The sequence below is a fragment of the Lepisosteus oculatus genome, unplaced genomic scaffold (assembly GCF_040954835.1).
Source record: "Lepisosteus oculatus isolate fLepOcu1 unplaced genomic scaffold, fLepOcu1.hap2 HAP2_SCAFFOLD_62, whole genome shotgun sequence".
NCBI lineage: Eukaryota > Metazoa > Chordata > Actinopteri > Semionotiformes > Lepisosteidae > Lepisosteus > Lepisosteus oculatus.
The window spans coordinates 662,591-680,795 of NW_027168171.1; the positions used below are offsets into that span (position 1 = coordinate 662,591).

General features: G+C 49.3%; 7 non-coding genes and 1 pseudogene across 7 annotated transcripts; 4 read left to right on the top strand and 4 right to left on the bottom strand.

Annotated features, from left to right (window-relative positions):
- Positions 1-324: 324 nt before the first annotated feature.
- On the top strand, positions 325-480 carry LOC138231923 (U1 spliceosomal RNA). The gene has a single exon (XR_011186883.1). It is a non-coding gene; the product is annotated as a U1 spliceosomal RNA (small nuclear RNA).
- Positions 481-1,116: 636 nt separating this feature from the next.
- Positions 1,117-1,235, bottom strand: LOC138232013 (5S ribosomal RNA). The gene has a single exon (XR_011186972.1). It is a non-coding gene; the product is annotated as a 5S ribosomal RNA (ribosomal RNA).
- A 6,912-nt stretch (positions 1,236-8,147) lies between these two features.
- LOC138231905 (U1 spliceosomal RNA) lies at positions 8,148-8,288 on the top strand (annotated as a pseudogene).
- Positions 8,289-8,924: 636 nt separating this feature from the next.
- Positions 8,925-9,043, bottom strand: LOC138232024 (5S ribosomal RNA). Its single transcript, XR_011186983.1, has one exon. It is a non-coding gene; the product is annotated as a 5S ribosomal RNA (ribosomal RNA).
- Positions 9,044-10,850: 1,807 nt separating this feature from the next.
- Positions 10,851-11,014, top strand: LOC138231899 (U1 spliceosomal RNA). Its single transcript, XR_011186862.1, has one exon. It is a non-coding gene; the product is annotated as a U1 spliceosomal RNA (small nuclear RNA).
- A 636-nt stretch (positions 11,015-11,650) lies between these two features.
- Positions 11,651-11,769, bottom strand: LOC138232035 (5S ribosomal RNA). Its single transcript, XR_011186994.1, has one exon. It is a non-coding gene; the product is annotated as a 5S ribosomal RNA (ribosomal RNA).
- A 1,292-nt stretch (positions 11,770-13,061) lies between these two features.
- On the top strand, positions 13,062-13,203 carry LOC138231978 (U4 spliceosomal RNA). The gene has a single exon (XR_011186936.1). It is a non-coding gene; the product is annotated as a U4 spliceosomal RNA (small nuclear RNA).
- Positions 13,204-17,879: 4,676 nt separating this feature from the next.
- trnag-gcc (transfer RNA glycine (anticodon GCC)) lies at positions 17,880-17,950 on the bottom strand. Its single transcript has one exon. It is a non-coding gene; the product is annotated as a tRNA-Gly (tRNA).
- Between the last annotated feature and the right edge of the window lie 255 nt (positions 17,951-18,205).

Sequence of the window (18,205 nt, forward strand, 5' to 3'; positions counted from 1 at the left end):
CGAGGTCCCAGTCAAGGCAGCAGGTAGCCTGGCCCTGTTCATCACCCGAGAGAACTATTACCTCAGAGATCTGTGGAGAGAAGGGAGGGAGGAAGCAGAAAATCTGTGGGAAATAGAGGGCATTGGACAGTATCTCAAGAAACTGTGAAAAACATTATCATGTTTAAGTAAAGAATGTGATTTGCACCAGAAAAAAAGAAATTGTTGCTATGTAACTGGTTCCGTGTCAAAATGTAATGAGATGTGATCATATATACTGTTTTAAGTATGTATATTAATGTAAAGCTTTCTGATTTGTGATTTCCTGTATTTTTTTGTGAAAAGAAAATAAAGTTCTTAAAAATCGAACAAAATCGGTTCACCCAGGGCGAGGCTCGGCCATTGCACTCCAGCTGTGCTGACCCCTGCGAATTCCCCAAATGTGGGAATCTCGACTGCATAATTTCTGGTAGTGGGGGACTGCGTTCGCGCTCTCCCCTGATGTGCTTGGTCCAAAATCAGATACGGGAGGGTTAGGACACCACGAGCTGCGTGGCTGCGGAAGGATCCCGGTTCGACAGGAGTGGACGCCGCTGCTGGTTCTCGCTGGCTTTTAGTTAGGGGTCCGGAGAAGCATCTCAAGCTAGTTCCACTACTCCTTCCGGACGTTCATTCCCTTTTCAAAGTCAGTCGTTTTGCTGTAGTCTGCGTTCTTTAGGCTGATTATCGAGGTTAGCCTTTATTTGGTCATGGGGGGCCTCGGTACTGTATGCTGAGTCTAAAGACAGTTTCACCCGTTTTCTGATTGCTCGGTTCTGTACCAGTGCAGACATGTCAAACAGTGAATGGCTGTACCTCTATTGTATCCGTGCTCAATGAATGAAATCGGTAACAAATGAATATATGTCTAGTTATACGAAAAACGAGTGGTTTATCGACTCATCTTCATTTGCAGATTTAGAGGCAGCTTCGATATTCGTTTTACAGACGGGTTTTTTTTTTTGAATATGGGTCACACACATGCCACAGCAACAAAACATCTCTAGAGATGAGGCTATAGATCACCTTTCCATCCTGCAGGTTTTCCTCCCAAAGCCTACGGCACCAACGGCGACCCCTGCTGGCCGGGAGAGCAGAAGCTTACAGCACCTGGTATTCCCAGGCAGTCTCCCATCCAAGTACTAACCAGGCCCGACGCTGCTTAGCTTCCGAGATCAGACGAGATCGGGCGTGTTCAGGGTGGTGTGGCCGTAAGCGAAAGCCCCGGCGCCTGACTCGCTACTTGAAGCTGTGTGTGGCGGGGCTTCCGTGCCCCCCGAGCGGGACTGAAGGATCGTTCGTGTGCAACTCTTTGGAAAGGAGCTGCTTTCCAAATCGCATTGCGTGCCTGGATGTTGGCGAATGCGCTCCCTTGTGTTGGCTCGTCCCGCACGGAGGAGCACCAGGCAAGTCTTCACCAGACAAAAACCTCCAGTGCACAGCACTCTGGAAACATTTCGGGGCTTTCGCGTGTTTATTTCAGCACGTAAAGCGCACCGGTCCAACACGTCGGCCGGGCGCGCGGCGCCTCCGCCCTCTTGTGGCCTTGCGGCGTCAGAGCAAGAGGCTCCTTCTCGCTGCCCTTCCGCTGTGTTGCAGGACCCGGAGCGCGCACTTTGTGGGGGGCGGGGGACCGCGTTCGCGCTCTGCCCCCGGTCTCTTGCGCGAGTACTAAATCTCACGGACAGGGGGGCCTCGTCATTGATTGTTACAGGTGAGACGGGGATTAGGAGGAGACCCCGACTGATGGGTAAAGGGGAGCACTAACACCAGAGGGACACCCCCGGCGTCTCTTTTTGAGAGACGCCCTGGGGTTTCCTAATGGCCAAGGAGGGTCGGGACCTCGGTTTGACCTCTGTTTGTGCAGCAGAGTGTCGCCATCAGGAGGCTGGGGCGTAAGAGAGCCACACAGCCCGCAGGGTGAGCGCTCCCTACTGGTCCCAGTCACACCTCTTGCAGGAGCAGCAGCAACCGGAGCTTTTCCGGGGTGGAATCTCCTATCCGGGTGCCGGCCAGGCTCACACCTGCTGGGCTGCCCCGGGGGTGAGCCCAGTCGAGAGTCGCAGGGCCAGATCTAGTCACCGGGGAGAAACGATACAAGTGAAGGATTGCTCGGCTCTCGGCACTTGAAAAGACCGACAAATGTCTCGTTCCCGCCGGAGCTGAATGTACCCGCATGTGTGGTGTCGTCTTCTTCCCCCGCCCCGCTGTGTTTGCTGTATTGTCTCTGAAGCCGGCCCCCCCGAGACGAGACGGGCTGTTCCTGTGCCCCAATTAACACTTTACAGGTGCCATTCCCCGGCATTGTGGCCATTGTCAGTGCTCACACGCGATAAGATAAGGCGGAGGAGAGCGGGGCATGCCCAGCGGCAGACATTCAAGGAGGGGGTAGGGCGAGGTGAGGTGAGGTGCGACACGCCGGAGCCCCGACGCAGCTAATGCGGAGCACTTGTTGGACTGGCATCGAAAGGACGTGTGCGCACGGAGCGAGCTTTCCCTGCGGCGGAGCGCGGGAACTTTCTCCCCCCCTCCCGCTGCAGGAGTTGTGTGCACTGCAGCGGTGCCGAGAGAAAAGCACAGAAGGCAGCAGGCTCTGGAGAGCAGGTAAGAGACGGAGCCTTGTGGGCAGGCGAGCAGGCCCGTTTTTTGGAAATTGCTGAAAAGGTTTGTTCGGTGTGTGGCAGGCGCAAGTCGCGAGCTTGCGTGCCGATCTGCCGGTCTGGAGTTATGCAAATGAGGCCGAATTGCATCCCGGGACATGGTCCGAATGCGCAACGGCGACTGCAGATGTGTAGGAAACGGCGCGCTCGTTTTCTCGTTTTGCCCACACTTTTGAGTGTTAGTGTGGCGTGTGAGTGTGTGAAAGAGTGGGCCCAGCAGGAGGCGGTGGCGTGCGGGGCGAGGAGGTGGCCTAGGCTGCGCGATTTGTGCTGTGGGTGCGGGCCGCTTGCAGGGGCCTGTTTAACTCATACTTACCTGGCAGGGGAGATACCTTGATCAGCCTGTAGGTGGAGTAGTTGGATTGTTTTTCTTTTGTTGGAAGCAGTGTTCGATTTGTGGTTTTTGAAATGGCAACCTTTGGATCCCGTAAGAATGCTGTACGTTTTGAGCTCTTGGATGACCTCTTCATGGATCGTATGCAGTTCAGCAGAAAAGTGTTACAGAAGGAACTTGGCTTTGAACCTCGGCACTTGGATTTCATCTTCGCTCTCCCAGGTCAGAAAGCATTTGAGGTTGTATTTGCTACCTATCCTCTGTTTGAACAATGCGTGGATGTGTTTGAGGCAAAAAGAGGCAAAGTTCCTGCACTTGAGAAGATCAACTTGCAGCCTCTGACACAGAGAGAGAGGAAAACGGTGCATGTTGTTATGTTCTCGGAACTGGCAAAGACGGAGGACATTCACACCTGGCTTAACCAGTACTGCACCGTCCACCATGGAACTGAGGTTAGAGATGTTGATGGTATAAAAACAGGAGCAAGGAAATTCGAGGTTCGCTTGCTACCGGACAGCGTAAATGGAGGCTTAAGGCACCTGCCCTCTACAATCCGGCTGGGCGCCTGCAATGGCTATGTGTTTTATGTGGGACAACCAAAGGTGTGTCGGCGCTGTGGTGCTGTGGGACACCTGGCATCGTCCTGCACTGTGAAATGCTGCAAGACCTGTGGCAAACAGGGACATTTAGCCTCTGACTGTTCAATGCTGCCAAAGTGCAATTTATGTGGCTCGGAAGCACACGTTTTTAAGAACTGCCCTCACGCCTACGCCAATAAACTCAAAATGAGAAAGGATGAGGCAGTGCTTGTTTTAGCCAAACCGGCCCGAAAATCCAAAGCAAACAACAAGTCAAACAAAGAACCCTTGTTGGATAAAGACTCTCAGCCTCCAGCCAGGATCAGTCCTGCTGTGGCTCCGGGGCTGGTGGAAGAGAAATCCACTACGCCCCCACAACCGCAGACTGCACCAGACAAGCACGAGGGTTTGAAAACCCCCGAGAACAGCGAGGACCCCTCCCCCACTCCTGCTCCTCAGAACGAGGGCCAGTGTGGGGCCCCCCGGTGGAGCGGGTCCAGCGAGGATACCCAGGATTCAGCGGAGCTGCTTTTCTCAGACTCTGCAAGTGCTACAGATGCCCTCCTCTCCTCCATCCAGTCCATCACGGAGGATCTGCAGCAGCTGGTGGGTGAGGGGGAAGAGGAGACTGGTGCATCGGCTGCACCCCTTTCCCCTCAGTGCTCCCAGGAGCTGGACTTGAGGAAAAGAAAAAATGACTCTGTTTTCTCCCCGAGCGAGGAGGAAGGAGAGCATGGCGATGGGGACAGCTGGAACCTCTCCACCCCTCCCTCTACCCCCTTCCTTGAAATGGACTCTGTGAACGCTTTTACTGCTGCCACCCTGATGAAGGCTCATTCAGAGGATGGCTGGCAGGAAATTGGTAAGAAGAAAAAGAAAAAGGTAACAGGTGAGACCGAAGAGAAATGTGTTTTGTAAAGACTGGTTCCACTTTCTTATGTAATATGGCTCTTAACATAATTTCTCTTAACACAAGAGGTATCAATGACAGAGTTAAATGCCAGTCTGTCTTTGATTACCTCCAGCAGAGAGAGGGAGATGTGTTGATGTTGCAGGAGTGTGCTTTAGCCTATCAAGAGAGGTATAAAAGTTTTGAAGATAGGTGGGATAAAGGGCCTTCTGTTTGGTCAGGGGACAATAACAACAGAGCCTCTGGCGTGGCCATTCTTTTCAAAGGATGGGCATTCAAATTGAAAAGTATTCAGAGGGTCATAGATGGCAGGTTGCTGTGTGTGGATGTGGAATGGGGGACCGTTAACCTGCGGCTAATCAATGTGTATTGCCCTACTGACGTAGGAGGAAGGGTGGAGCTACTCAAGGCACTCTCCCCCCTATTGTTATGCAGCACAGACGTGATAGTGGGAGGGGATTTTAATTGTATCTTAGAGCACACAGACAGGCAGTCTAGCTCGCCGATAAAATTGGATTCCAGCTCACTGGCCCTGCAAAACTTAGTTCAAGACTTTAAACTCTCAGACACATATAGATGTATATATCCCACAACAGCAGGATGTACATGGTCAGGGAGGAATAGCAGCTCCAGAATTGACTATTGCTTTGTCTCAGAGAGAGTGAAAGTTGTTGGGGTCACTCTTCAGCCTGTCTTCTTCTCAGATCATCAGGCTTTAGGGTGTAGAGTGGAACTCCAGGGCGGGACTGTCTTTGGCCCAGGCCTCTGGAAACTCAACACAAAGCTGCTAGAGAACGAGGGGGTAGTATCCCGCTACAAGGAGAAACTATCACAGTGGCTGTCCTTGCAGTGTCTGTACGGGTCAGTAGGAGAGTGGTGGGAGGAGGTGAAGGTGAGGACAAAGGCCTTTTTCATGGCTGAGGGAAGGAAGGCTGCTGCCAGACGGAGAGGAGTGCTAGCCAGGAAACAGAGGCAGCTGCAGCGTCTCTACACGATGCTGCACAGTGGCTTCGATGTGCTCGAGGATATCGCCCTTTTAAAAAAGGACATCCGGAGCATAGCCGAAGAAAGTAGTCGAGGAGTGCTGTTAAGAAGCAGAGTGCAGTTCTTGGAAGAAAATGAGAAGTGTACTCGCTTCTTTTTCAGGAAAGTGGTAGGCTCCAAGACTGTCATGGAAAGTGTAGTTGATGAGGAGGGACGAGAGAGAACAGAGCCGAGTGCTATCCTCTCCTGCACCGAGGCCTTCTACTCAAGACTGTACAGCTCTACAGAGGTAAAGGATGAAGATATTCATTTTTTTACCTCAAAGCTAGAAAACATTTTGAGTGAAGAAGATAGGGAAGTACTTGAGAGGGATTTGACAGTAGAAGAGCTGAGACAGGCTATGGAGAGCTTACAGAAGGGGAAAACTCCGGGTGCTGACGGGCTCCCTAAAGAATTTTATTGCACCTTTTGGGATCTGCTTCAGGATCCGCTACTGCTCCTATTCGAGGAAAGCTACAAGACAGAATTGCTGCCTGACTCCTTAAGAGAAGGCACTATCTCTCTCTTGTTTAAGAAAGGAGCAAAAAATGACATAAAGAACTGGAGACCCCTCAGCCTGTTAGGCGTGGACACTAAGATCCTGTCCAAAGCCCTTTTCCTGCGCCTACAAAATGTAGTGGCCTCACTGGTAGGGAAAGAACAGACTTGTGGGATAGCAGGACGCCTGATGAGCGACAACCTGGCCTTGTTGAGGGATGTCTGTCTGTACTCTGAGGATCGCTCCCTCCCTCTGTGCATTTTAGGTGTAGACCTAGAAAAGGCCTTTGACCGCCTAAACCGGCAGTACTTAACATCGGTACTTGAGCACATGAAGTTTGGCCCCATCATGAGAAAGTGGATTAACCTGCTGTACACAGGTAGCAACAGCAGAGTCATGGTTAATGGCAATAGATCACGCACCTTTGAAGTCTGTTCAGGGGTGAGGCAGGGCTGCCCATTATCCCCCTTGTTATTCGTTTTGGCTATGGAGCCCTTAGCCTGTGCCTTGCGCCAGGATCAGGCCATTAATGGGATACCAGTGCCTGGAAGTGGGGGAGGAGAGGTAAAGACATCTCTATACATGGATGACGTCACCCTGCTCCTCTCTGACAATGCCTCAATTAGCAGAGCTCTGCAGTGCTGTGATCGGTTCTCTTTGGCTTCCTCCGCAAAAATTAACACATCTAAGAGTGAGATTTTTTATCAGAACTGGAGGGAGCCAAAAGAAGGACATGATCTCAGGCTGCAAGAGAAGAGAATTAAGGTCCTGGGGGTGTATTTTGGAGAAGAGATGGGAACAGTAAATTGGCAGAACAAATTGCCAATCTTAAACAAAAAACTGATGCAATGGAAGGACCGAGACCTCACCATGACAGGGAAGGTGCTGGTCATCAAAGCCGAGCTCTTGCCTGTCTTGAATTTTCTGGCCTCTACCTTCCCAATCCCACACCGTGTTGCGGCGGTGCTGAGGAGATTGATGTTTCAATTTCTATGGGGTGGGAAGCAGGAAAGACTCAGAAGGGAAATAATGTACAGGCCGCTACCCTCAGGGGGGAAGTCTGTCCCAGATATTGCTACGAAGCTGCTGTGCATTTTCCTGGCCTCTGTGCTGAGAGGCTTTGCAACAGCACCTGCAGCGCGTACCTGGACTTATTTTTCCAGGCTCTGGGTAGGTAGGGAGGTGTTCAGAGTGTGGGGTGTCAGACCCAAGCTGGACGTCCCACTCTCTGACACATGCCCTGCAATTTATGGGACAGTTAAAAGTTTTCTAAGATCTCACCCAATTGGCCATATTCCCCTCCGAGATGTCAGCGTCCAAAAACTGGAAGATTTCGTAGCACCCCAGAACAATAGGCAGACCCCTGTGGGCATTTTAACATCAGCCCAAACAAGGAAGGTGTGGAAACACACATCCTCTAAATTTCTGTGCAACATTCACAGAGATTTCGCCTGGAGTGTCGTCCACCAGTGCTTACCGGTACGAACTTTCTTGTACCGTAGGGGCCTCACCCCCAGCCCTCGCTGCGTTAGGGTGGGCTGCGGCGAGGAGGAGACTGTGACCCATCTCCTGTGGTCCTGCTTTTTTGCTAAGGCCTTCTGGGCCCAGTTTGAAGATTGGTTGCAGGCTCTCTCGCCCCAATTTACCCTGACCGCTGCTTTCGTTAGATACGGCATCTCTCCTGTCAAGCTTCCTCCTGACGTGTTTGACAGGATCTGGGCCGTGGTGAACAGTGGGAAAGACGCCCTGTGGAGAGTGAGGAACATGGGGCTGTTCAAAGGCATCGAGGTCCCAGTCAAGGCAGCAGGTAGCCTGGCCCTGTTCATCACCCGAGAGAACTATTACCTCAGAGATCTGTGGAGAGAAGGGAGGGAGGAAGCAGAAAATCTGTGGGAAATAGAGAGCATAGGTCAACATCTCAAGAAACTGTGAAAAACATTATCATGTTTAAATAAAGAATGTGATTTGCACCAGAAAAAAAGAAAATTGTTGCTATGTAACTGTTACCGTGTCAAAATGTAATGAGATGTGATCATATATACTGTTTTAAGTATGTATATTAATGTAAAGCTTTCTGATTTGTGATTTCCTGTATTTTTTTGTGAAAAGAAAATAAAGTTCTTAAAAATCGAAATCGAATCGGTTCACCCAGGGCGAGGCTCGGCCATTGCACTCCGGCTGTGCTGACCCCTGCGAATTCCCCAAATGTGGGAATCTCGACTGCATAATTTCTGGTAGTGGGGGACTGCGTTCGCGCTCTCCCCTGATGTGCTTGGTCCAAAATCAGATACGGGAGGGTTAGGACACCACGAGCTGCGTGGCTGCGGAAGGATCCCGGTTCGACAGGAGTGGACGCCGCTGCTGGTTCTCGCTGGCTTTTAGTTAGGGGTCCGGAGAAGCATCTCAAGCTAGTTCCACTACTCCTTCCGGACGTTCATTCCCTTTTCAAAGTCAGTCGTTTTGCTGTAGTCTGCGTTCTTTAGGCTGATTATCGAGGTTAGCCTTTATTTGGTCATGGGGGGCCTCGGTACTGTATGCTGAGTCTAAAGACAGTTTCACCCGTTTTCTGATTGCTCGGTTCTGTACCAGTGCAGACATGTCAAACAGTGAATGGCTGTACCTCTACTGTATCCGTGCTCAATGAATGAAATCGGTAACAAATGAATATATGTCTAGTTATACGAAAAACGAGTGGTTTATCGACTCATCTTCATTTGCAGATTTAGAGGCAGCTTCGATATTCGTTTTACAGACGGGTTTTTTTTTTTGAATATGGGTCACACACATGCCACAGCAACAAAACATCTCTAGAGATGAGGCTAAAGATCACCTTTCTATCCTGCAGGTTTTCCTCCCAAAGCCTACGGCACCAACGGCGACCCCTGCTGGCCGGGAGAGCAAAAGCTTACAGCACCTGGTATTCCCAGGCAGTCTCCCATCCAAGTACTAACCAGGCCCGACGCTGCTTAGCTTCCGAGATCAGACGAGATCGGGCGTGTTCAGGGTGGTGTGGCCGTAAGCGAAAGCCCCGGCGCCTGACTCGCTACTTGAAGCTGTGTGTGGCGGGGGTTCCGTGCCCCCCGAGCGGGACTGAAGGATCGTTCGTGTGCAACTCTTTGGAAAGGAGCTGCTTTCCAAATCGCATTGCGTGCCTGGATGTTGGCGAATGCGCTCCCTTGTGTTGACTCGTCCCGCACTGGAGGAGGACAAACAATCTGCACGGAGGAGCACCAGGCAAGTCTTCACCAGACAAAAACCTCCAGTGCACAGCACTCTGGAAACATTTCGGGGCTTTCGCGTGTTTATTTCAGCACGTAAAGCGCACCGGTCCAACACGTCGGCCGGGCGCGCGGCGCCTCCGCCCTCTTGTGGCCTTGCGGCGTCAGAGCAAGAGGCTCCTTCTCGCTGCCCTTCCGCTGTGTTGCAGGGCCCCGAGAGGGAACCCGGAGCGCGCACTTTGTGGGGGGCGGGGGACCGCGTTCGCGCTCTGCCCCCGGTCTCTTGCGCGAGTACTAAATCTCACGGACAGGGGGGCCTCGTCATTGATTGTTACAGGTGAGACGGGGATTAGGAGGAGACCCCGACTGATGTGTAAAGGGGAGCACTAACACCAGAGGGACACCCCCGGCGTCTCTTTTTGAGAGACGCCCTGGGGTTTCCTAATGGCCAAGGAGGGTCGGGACCTCGGTTTGACGCCTCCCCCGAAGGACGGCGCCTGTTTGTGCAGCAGAGTGTCGCCATCAGGAGGCTGGGGCGTAAGAGAGCCACACAGCCCGCAGGGTGAGCGCTCCCTACTGGTCCCAGTCACACCTCTTGCAGGAGCAGCAGCAACCGGAGCTTTTCCGGGGTGGAATCTCCCATCCGGGTGCCGGCCAGGCTCACACCTGCTGGGCTGCCCCGGGGGTGAGCCCAGTCGAGAGTCGCAGGGCCAGATCTAGTCACCGGGGAGAAACGATACAAGTGAAGGATTGCTCGGCTCTCGGCACTTGAAAAGGCCGACAAATGTCTCGTTCCCGCCGGAGCTGAATGTACCCGCATGTGTGGTGTCGTCTTCTTCCCCCGCCCCGCTGTGTTTGCTGTATTGTCTCTGAAGCCGGCCCCCCCGAGACGAGATGGGCTGTTCCTGTGCCCCAATTAACACTTTACAGGTGCCATTCCCCGGCATTGTGGCCATTGTCGGTGCTCACACGCGATAAGATAAGGCGGAGGAGAGCGGGGCATGCCCAGCGGCAGACATTCAAGGAGGGGGCAGTGCGAGGTGAGGTGAGGTGCGACACGCCGGAGCCCCGACGCAGCTAATGCGGAGCACTTGTTGGACTGGCATCGAAAGGACGTGTGCGCACGGAGCGAGCCTTCCCTGCGGCAGAACGCGGGAACTTTCTCCCCCCCTCCCGCTGCAGGAGTTGTGTGCACTGCAGCGGTGCCGAGAGAAAAGCACAGAAGGCAGCAGGCTCTGGAGAGCAGGTAAGAGACGGAGCCTTGTGGGCAGGCGAGCAGGCCCGTTTTTTGGAAATTGCTGAAAAGGTTTGTTCGGTGTGTGGCAGGCGCACGTCGCGAGCTTGCGTGGCGATCTGCCGGTCTGGAGTTATGCAAATGAGGCCGAATTGCATCCCGGGACATGCTGCGAATGCGCAACGGCGACTGCAGATGTGTAGGAAACGGCGCGCTCGTTTTCTCGTTTTGCCCACACTTTTGAGTGTTAGTGTGGCGTGTGAGTGTGTGAAAGAGTGGGCCCAGCAGGAGGCGGTGGCGTGCGGGGCGAGGAGGTGGCCTAGGCTGCGCGATTTGTGCTGTGGGTGCGGGCCGCTTGCAGGGGCCTGTTTAACTCATACTTACCTGGCAGGGGAGATACTTTGATCAAGAAGGAGGTTCACCCAGGGCGAGGCTTGGCCATTGCACTCCGGCTGTGCTGACCCCTGCGAATTCCCCAAATGTGGGAATCTCGACTGCATAATTTCTAGAAGTTGGGGACTGCAATCGCGCTCTCCCCTGATGTGCTTGGTCCAAAATCAGATACGGGAGGGTTAGGACACCACGAGCTGCGTGGCTGCGGAAGGATCCCGGTTCGACAGGGGTGGACGCCGCTGCTGGTTCTCGCTGGCTTTTAGTTAGGGGTCCGGAGAAGCATCTCAAGCTAGTTCCACTACTCCTTCCGGACGTTCATTCCCTTTTCAAAGTCAGTCGTTTTGCTGTAGTCTGCGTTCTTTAGGCTGATTATCGAGGTTAGCCTTTATTTGGTCATGGGGGGCCTCGGTACTGTATGCTGAGTCTAAAGACAGTTTCACCCGTTTTCTGATTGCTCGGTTCTGTACCAGTGCAGACATGTCAAACAGTGAATGGCTGTACCTCTATTGTATCCGTGCTCAATGAATGAAATCGGTAACAAATGAATATATGTCTAGTTATACGAAAAACGAGTGGTTTATCGACTCATCTTCATTTGCAGATTTAGAGGCAGCTTCGATATTCGTTTTACAGACGGGTTTTTTTTTTTTAATATGGGTCACACACATGCCACAGCAACAAAACATCTCTAGAGATGAGCCTATAGATCACCTTTCCATCCTGCAGGTTTTCCTCCCAAAGCCTACGGCACCAACGGCGACCCCTGCTGGCCGGGAGAGCAAAAGCTTACAGCACCTGGTATTCCCAGGCAGTCTCCCATCCAAGTACTAACCAGGCCCGACGCTGCTTAGCTTCCGAGATCAGACGAGATCGGGCGTGTTCAGGGTGGTGTGGCCGTAAGCGAAAGCCCCGCCGCCTGACTCGCTACTTGAAGCTGTGTGTGGCGGGGGTTCCGTGCCCCCCGAGCGGGACTGAAGGATCGTTCGTGTGCCACTCTTTGGAAAGGAGCTGCTTTCCAAATCGCATTGCGTGCCTGGATGTTGGCGAATGCGCTCCCTTGTGTTGGCACGTCCCGCACTGGAGGAGGACAAACAATCTGCACGGAGGAGCACCAGGCAAGTCTTCAGTGCACAGCACTCTGGAAACATTTCGGGGCTGTCGCGTGTTTATTTCAGCACGTAAAGCGCACCGGTCCAACACTTCGGCCGGGCGCGCGGCGCCTCCGCCCTCTTGCTGCCCCTGCAGCTGCTTCACTTTTCCCTTTAGTTGCCATCGATTTTTTTGTAGTGCTATACATATACGATTGAGGTATCTTAGAGTTCTCCTTCGAAGACCCAGCACTCTCTTTTCTTTTCCCAGTGTTACTCATATCGGACTTTTTAAACCTAAAAAAAAATCGTTTTTTTTTCTTTCAATTATAACTGAAGTTTAAACAACTAGTGTTAAGTCCTTATTTTTCTGTAGTCAAAAAAAGCAAAAATTAACATTCAGGTCATGAAAAACTCAAAAAAACTCCCCAACCACTAAACTTTACCTCCCACCTGAGCGCCATCTTGAACGCCCCTACCACCAGAGAATGCTCACGATTTCGGAAGCTGTCTCCGGGACGTGCTGATTCCACACATCCTGAATAAATCATGATATTGTTAGTTGCTGTAGCTAGACGTTCAAATGAGTTTCATGGCCAGATGGACTGTTTCCTCCAGCGGTATAATATTGCAGTGAGACAGCACGATGCCTGCAAGACTATGTCACGCTAAACGCCACAGATTGTGTTTGTCCGTTCGTGTCAGTCGTCCCGCAGCCACGGGAAGTGGGACACAAACATGCTGCAATGCTTTCAAGACGTTAGGATTTGTTTGTGCAACATCCAAGAGGAGTACTTGTGGCTTGAATGTGAACTGTACGTGCCCGCCCCCTTTCCTCTGTAGTGCATGAGTTCCTCCCGGCATGCCCTTCGTCATTGTTCTGTCATCTTGTATTTAAAGGGTTGTATTTCTGCTGCTGAAAATAAGCAACGGTTTTCTCACAACGCCCTTTGTTCCCAACGGAGCCCTTGTCTGTCATGAAATTCTTCAAAACCTCAAGCTAGAAGAAGAAGAAGACGACAAATATGAAGCGTTATAGCAACGACATGCCATGACACGATCGATAACGATTTCCATAGGATCCCCGCGGTTGCCTGGCAACCGTCAGCTGTGCGCAGTGGCAGTATCGTAGCCTGTGAGGTTTAGCCGAGGCGCGATTATTGCTAGTTGAAAACTTTTCCCAATACCCCGCTTCCGCCGGTTTGCAATACAATCGGCGAAAGCAATTTTTGACAGTCTCGTCAGAGACTGAGCAAGGTGTTTAAAGACAGATTTGGTCACGGTGATATCATGGTAGAAAGAAACGAACTTGTTAGGTGTCAACAGAAACGCTCTTTCAGCTTTATGCAGAGAACAGCGTCTGTCGAGATTACTTTTGTGTCAGCGCGAAACGCCGTGTGCTTGTCAGTATGATTTCATATTGCTCGTAGCGGCGCCTGGCTTTTGTCTGTCAAACGTTAGGTTGCGCTTCTTCATGCTGCATCGTCGGCATGAGTGGAGCATTTTAAACGTCTGTACTTACTGCGCCCCATAAGAAATCGTTTGTCCCCATTCAAAAGAGATTGTGCGATGTCCTGCAGCGTTCGCAAAGCAAACCTTTGACAGTTTGAAAAGAGGAATTTATTCTGCTTCCTGTGCGTGCAGTAGTTACAAAGTTGAACGTCTTTACACGATCTGCTGCAGTTTTCAGTGGGTGGGCTTTGTCAAATGGCTTGGAAAAACGCACTGTGTTTCGGCTCGGGAAACATCATGAGCAGTGTCCTGCATGTTTTCTGTGTATAGCTGTCTTTTAACGCATACAGAATTCATTCGAAATCATTGATTTCTCCAATTAACAAGGGTCTCTTTTTGAACCTGCCAGAAGCATTCTTTCAATGTAACAGATTTACTCCGGGGAAGGGCAGCATGACATTGAGAGTAGCTCAAGCTTTCAGCACCTTTATCTGACTGCATGTATGCAGACACTGCTCAGAATCCCCTGTAAGATTCTCCTTCAATTCCGTTTTGCAGTGCTTTAGCTCTTTCAAAAGGCTTCGCTTTGCTAGTCACAATCCAAGGCTCATGACAGCATTTGAAAACATTCGTAACTGCGTTGGCCGGGAATCGAACCTGGGTTAACTGCTTTGAAGGCAGCTATGCGCAACACTGGCTCGCTCCAGAATAAATCTCACGTCGAGGGCATATTTTTTTCCATTTTACCGTGAGTCGGGCTCAGCTGCACAGAGGAGAGAGCAGAGCAATGAGGTCACGGGGACAGGGGAGTCACACGCTGGCGGTTTGAATACGCGGAAGATCACTGAGGGATCCACAGTATATGGACCCTCCGTGCGCCATCAGTCCGCACTCCGGACTCTGAATCCTGCCATCCGAGTTAAGATCTCGGCGGAACCTGAGGCGCAGTTCCTTCTTAAAACGTAATCTGGTGAGCATTTCTAGAATCGTACTTGTATAGATGCAGCCTTTAATGTGTTGCTAGGTTAAAATTGATGACTTCTTGTATTTCAGTAGGCAACTGCCCTCTTGATTTCGGATTTAATTTCTTTATTACAGGGGCGCTTTTATGAAGACAGAGTCATGTTCAGGTACTTTGCTTGATGGAGGAAGCTCATTTCGGACTCTGTGATCTGCTCACCTGGAAAGGTCTGCTATACTACTACAAGAGAGAAATAGAGTCTGGAAGAAGGGACAATTTTATGATGCTTTGGAAGATAATGTTTTTTTTTTTCTTATACTGAAAATGAAAGGTAGTTGTTTCTATATGGACTCAGTCTTTGGAATTTGTATATATATATTTCAGTGATCCCTCAGCCATTCCTTCTGTATTGTAATTCAATTTCTCTTTTAAAATTCCTTCCCCACTTCTAGGACCTGCAGTTGCTGAACTCCACAATGGCTTCTATTGGAAAGTCTGTGACTGAGACCAAGTGTTCACTTTTTTATGAAACCATTATTTATTTAGGAGCAATGAGCAATTCTTATATAAATGCAATAAAATCATTATGCTCAAACTATGAGAGAGAAAATTAAGGATAATTTAAGAAATCAGTCTTAGCTTGTTTCTATACACAGATGGTATTATTTATTTTCAAAGGAAACCCGCGAGGATTCCCCTGGTGTGCAAGATGTGCCTGAATACTCTTGATCAGCTTCCTGCTCACTTGAAGAGGGCGTGTATGAAGCACGCCACGGCAGAAAACATCAGGATGGCCTCTCAACAGGCGAGGGAGGACATGATGAATCACCTGAAGAACGGGGTCATCGTGGATTACCACAGAATAGAGATCGTGTCTGGTGAGGCAAACAGGATAGTGGTTGTAAGACTGCTAGAGTCCTTGGGCCTTTTTGTACATGGGAAGCCTGAAGACACATTGGCAAGGTGAGATATTTTTAATCTGTAAGGCTTCTGTAGTTTCTTTTTGAAATCATTGTTACAACATATTATGTAAAAGCATGTTGAAAAGAATCTACCTGCATTCCAGCGGCCCTGAGCAAGAGGCCGCAGTCCAGGAGGAAGAGATGCCAGAGGCTGCTCTAGAAACTGAAACAGAAGCGGATAAGGAAGGGGAAGATGTGAGCTCTGAAGAACTCTATCAGCAGTAAGACTTTTTATTTTTCAGATGTATCTATTTTTTACTAAAATTCTAATTTGTCTTATAGGTATAAAATGTTTAAACCGGTGTTTTATATCCTTACAGGCCCTGAGTAGTTAAAAAGTATCAGCAGGCCGGAAGAGAGTGGCCCAAGCTGGACTCTATAGAAAGCACTCCCTGGATGCTCCTCTCCTGATTGGATTCAAACAGTACCTTACCAAGGATCTGGGAGTGGCAAATTATTCTCAGGAGGTATTTATTTTTTAAAGGCATTTAAAATTAAGCAATGGTATCTTCATTGTAAATGTTTTTATTTCTTAGCTTAAAATTCACCCATGTGAAATGATGTCAGCCATAAACATCATGACTCTATATTTCCTACCTGAATCTATTCTACTTAAATTATTACATTATACACAATTTGAGTTCATTTTAAAAAGTAAAAGGTAATGAAAGGAATGCATTTTCATAAGAAAGATAATACCGATATGCATGTGATAATCTTCCTTATATCATGTAGTGCATCATTTGGACACTTTGTGGGCTTCAAATACAAAGAAAATCATGTTCTATGGTACAAGATAAATACAAAACTTAAGCTTTTATTTTAATTAGATTTCTTTATAAAGCATAAGCAATCATTTATTACATCGCTTCTTGAATTAAATCTTTTGACAAGAGGTAAGACTTCTGTTACATTTAAACCCATGTTTAGCTGTGTTTTTTAGATTTAACTGAACCAATTTCTGTGTGTGATAATGTCCTTGAATTCTGACAACATCACACTAAATTACATGATATAAAACAGCTAATGTTTCTAGAGATAAAGTTTCTGAGATGCTTCTAATTACTTTTTATTACCAGGGACAGTTTAATTCACCTTGTACAGTACTGTAAGACCAAGATGCTTTTTTTAAAAGTTATTTAACATTTTATAGAACTTTGTCTACTATGGCAACATGATGTGCTTGGTGAAACTTGGAAAAATACTGCTTGGCCACTTATCTTAAGATAAAGATAGGATAAAGGTTTATCTTTTGCACCTACCTGACCCCCAGGGAAGGCCAATGCTTTCTAAGTTGATGGTTCCCTACAGTAGACTGTACTTTAATTTCAAAGGTAATGTATATTGACCCAAATCAGTTTTGGAATCCAATCTACTGACGAGATGGAGCACATCCTTTTTTCAGGATTTTAGCATCATACGTTTGGTATATTTAGTCCCTAATGCTGAAAGAAATGATCATAGAACATTTGGACACTTTGTGGGCTTGAAATACAAAGCAAATCATGTTCTATGGTACAAGATAAATACAAAACGTAAGCTTTTATTTTAATTAGATTTGTTTATAAAGCATAAGCAATCATTTATTACATTAATATATGTGAAAATAACATTTTAGCATCATACGTTTAGTATATTTAGTCCCTAATGCCGAAAGAAATGATCATTTGTTTAACATGCACGGGTCTGTCTCAAAGGATGCAGTACTCCTGAAGGGTCTCAAACCCTACATTTCGGATGCTTAGCTGTATCCCTCACATGTGGCACCTCAGAATGACTTCTAACCTTACCTGTGGTGTATTCAGTCCCTATTGCTCAATGCACGGTGTACATACTGCATACATGTGTCTTGAGAATGAGGAATGGGCCCCTGAGACAGTCATTTGCCTGTTTCACAAACAGGGACCTGGACCTAGACCTGGCCCGTACAGGGCTCAAACCCGCGACCTTGGCGTTATTAGCACCACGCTCTAACCAACTGAGCTAACCAGCCTCACGACAGTGCTCCTCTCTGTGCTGCAAAAAATCAAACTCAGGGAATTTCTTTTGTCCTCCTTTGAATAGAAAGCCGTGTAATCAGTGTACGGGCTTTCTCGTGCAGTTTCATGGTTCTTGTAACCCAAATCCTACACTGGCCTGAAGTGCCCCCCCATTTCACAGCATTTTTCAGCTGATTTAAAATGTACCTAAAGGAGAAGCATTATTGAAGACCATCAATTACCAAGAGCTTTTGTCAAAGGTTTTGGTGGTCATTTTGAATGACCACAGAGCGCTGTGACCTCGGTTTTACATCTCATCCAAAAGACAGCGCCCTTTTACAACACAGCATCTCCGTCACTATACTGGGGCATTGGGACCCGCACAGACCTCAGGGTGAGCGCCCCCCCGCCGGCACCATTAACACCGCTTCCAGCTGGAAGCTTTGTTTTTCCCTGTAGCTCATCCTCATCCAGGTACTGACCTGGCTCACACCTGCTTAGCTTCAGTGGGTTTTCAGTTGCGAGTTGCAAGGGGATGCAAGTGATGGAGCCGCTCGCTGCAAAAGCCACTGCATTGGCCGGGAATCGAACCCGAGCCTCCCGCGTGGCAGGCGAGAATTCTACCACTGAACCACCAATGCTCAGTGCCTGGGCCTTCAAAAAAGACGCTTTTTTGGTGCTCTGTGCAAAACGCGTCGACATCTGCTTCCAGCTGCAAAATGCCATTTGCGGACGCTGAAGAACTTATTTCTAAGGCAGCGGGTACAAGCGATTGGGCGTTTTAAAACCACCAGGAACAGCAAAGAGGCACGCTTCTTTGCTTGTGCCGAAACACACCGACTGAAAGCGGACAACGTAGTCGGCAGGATTGGAACCTGTGCGGGGAGACCCCAATG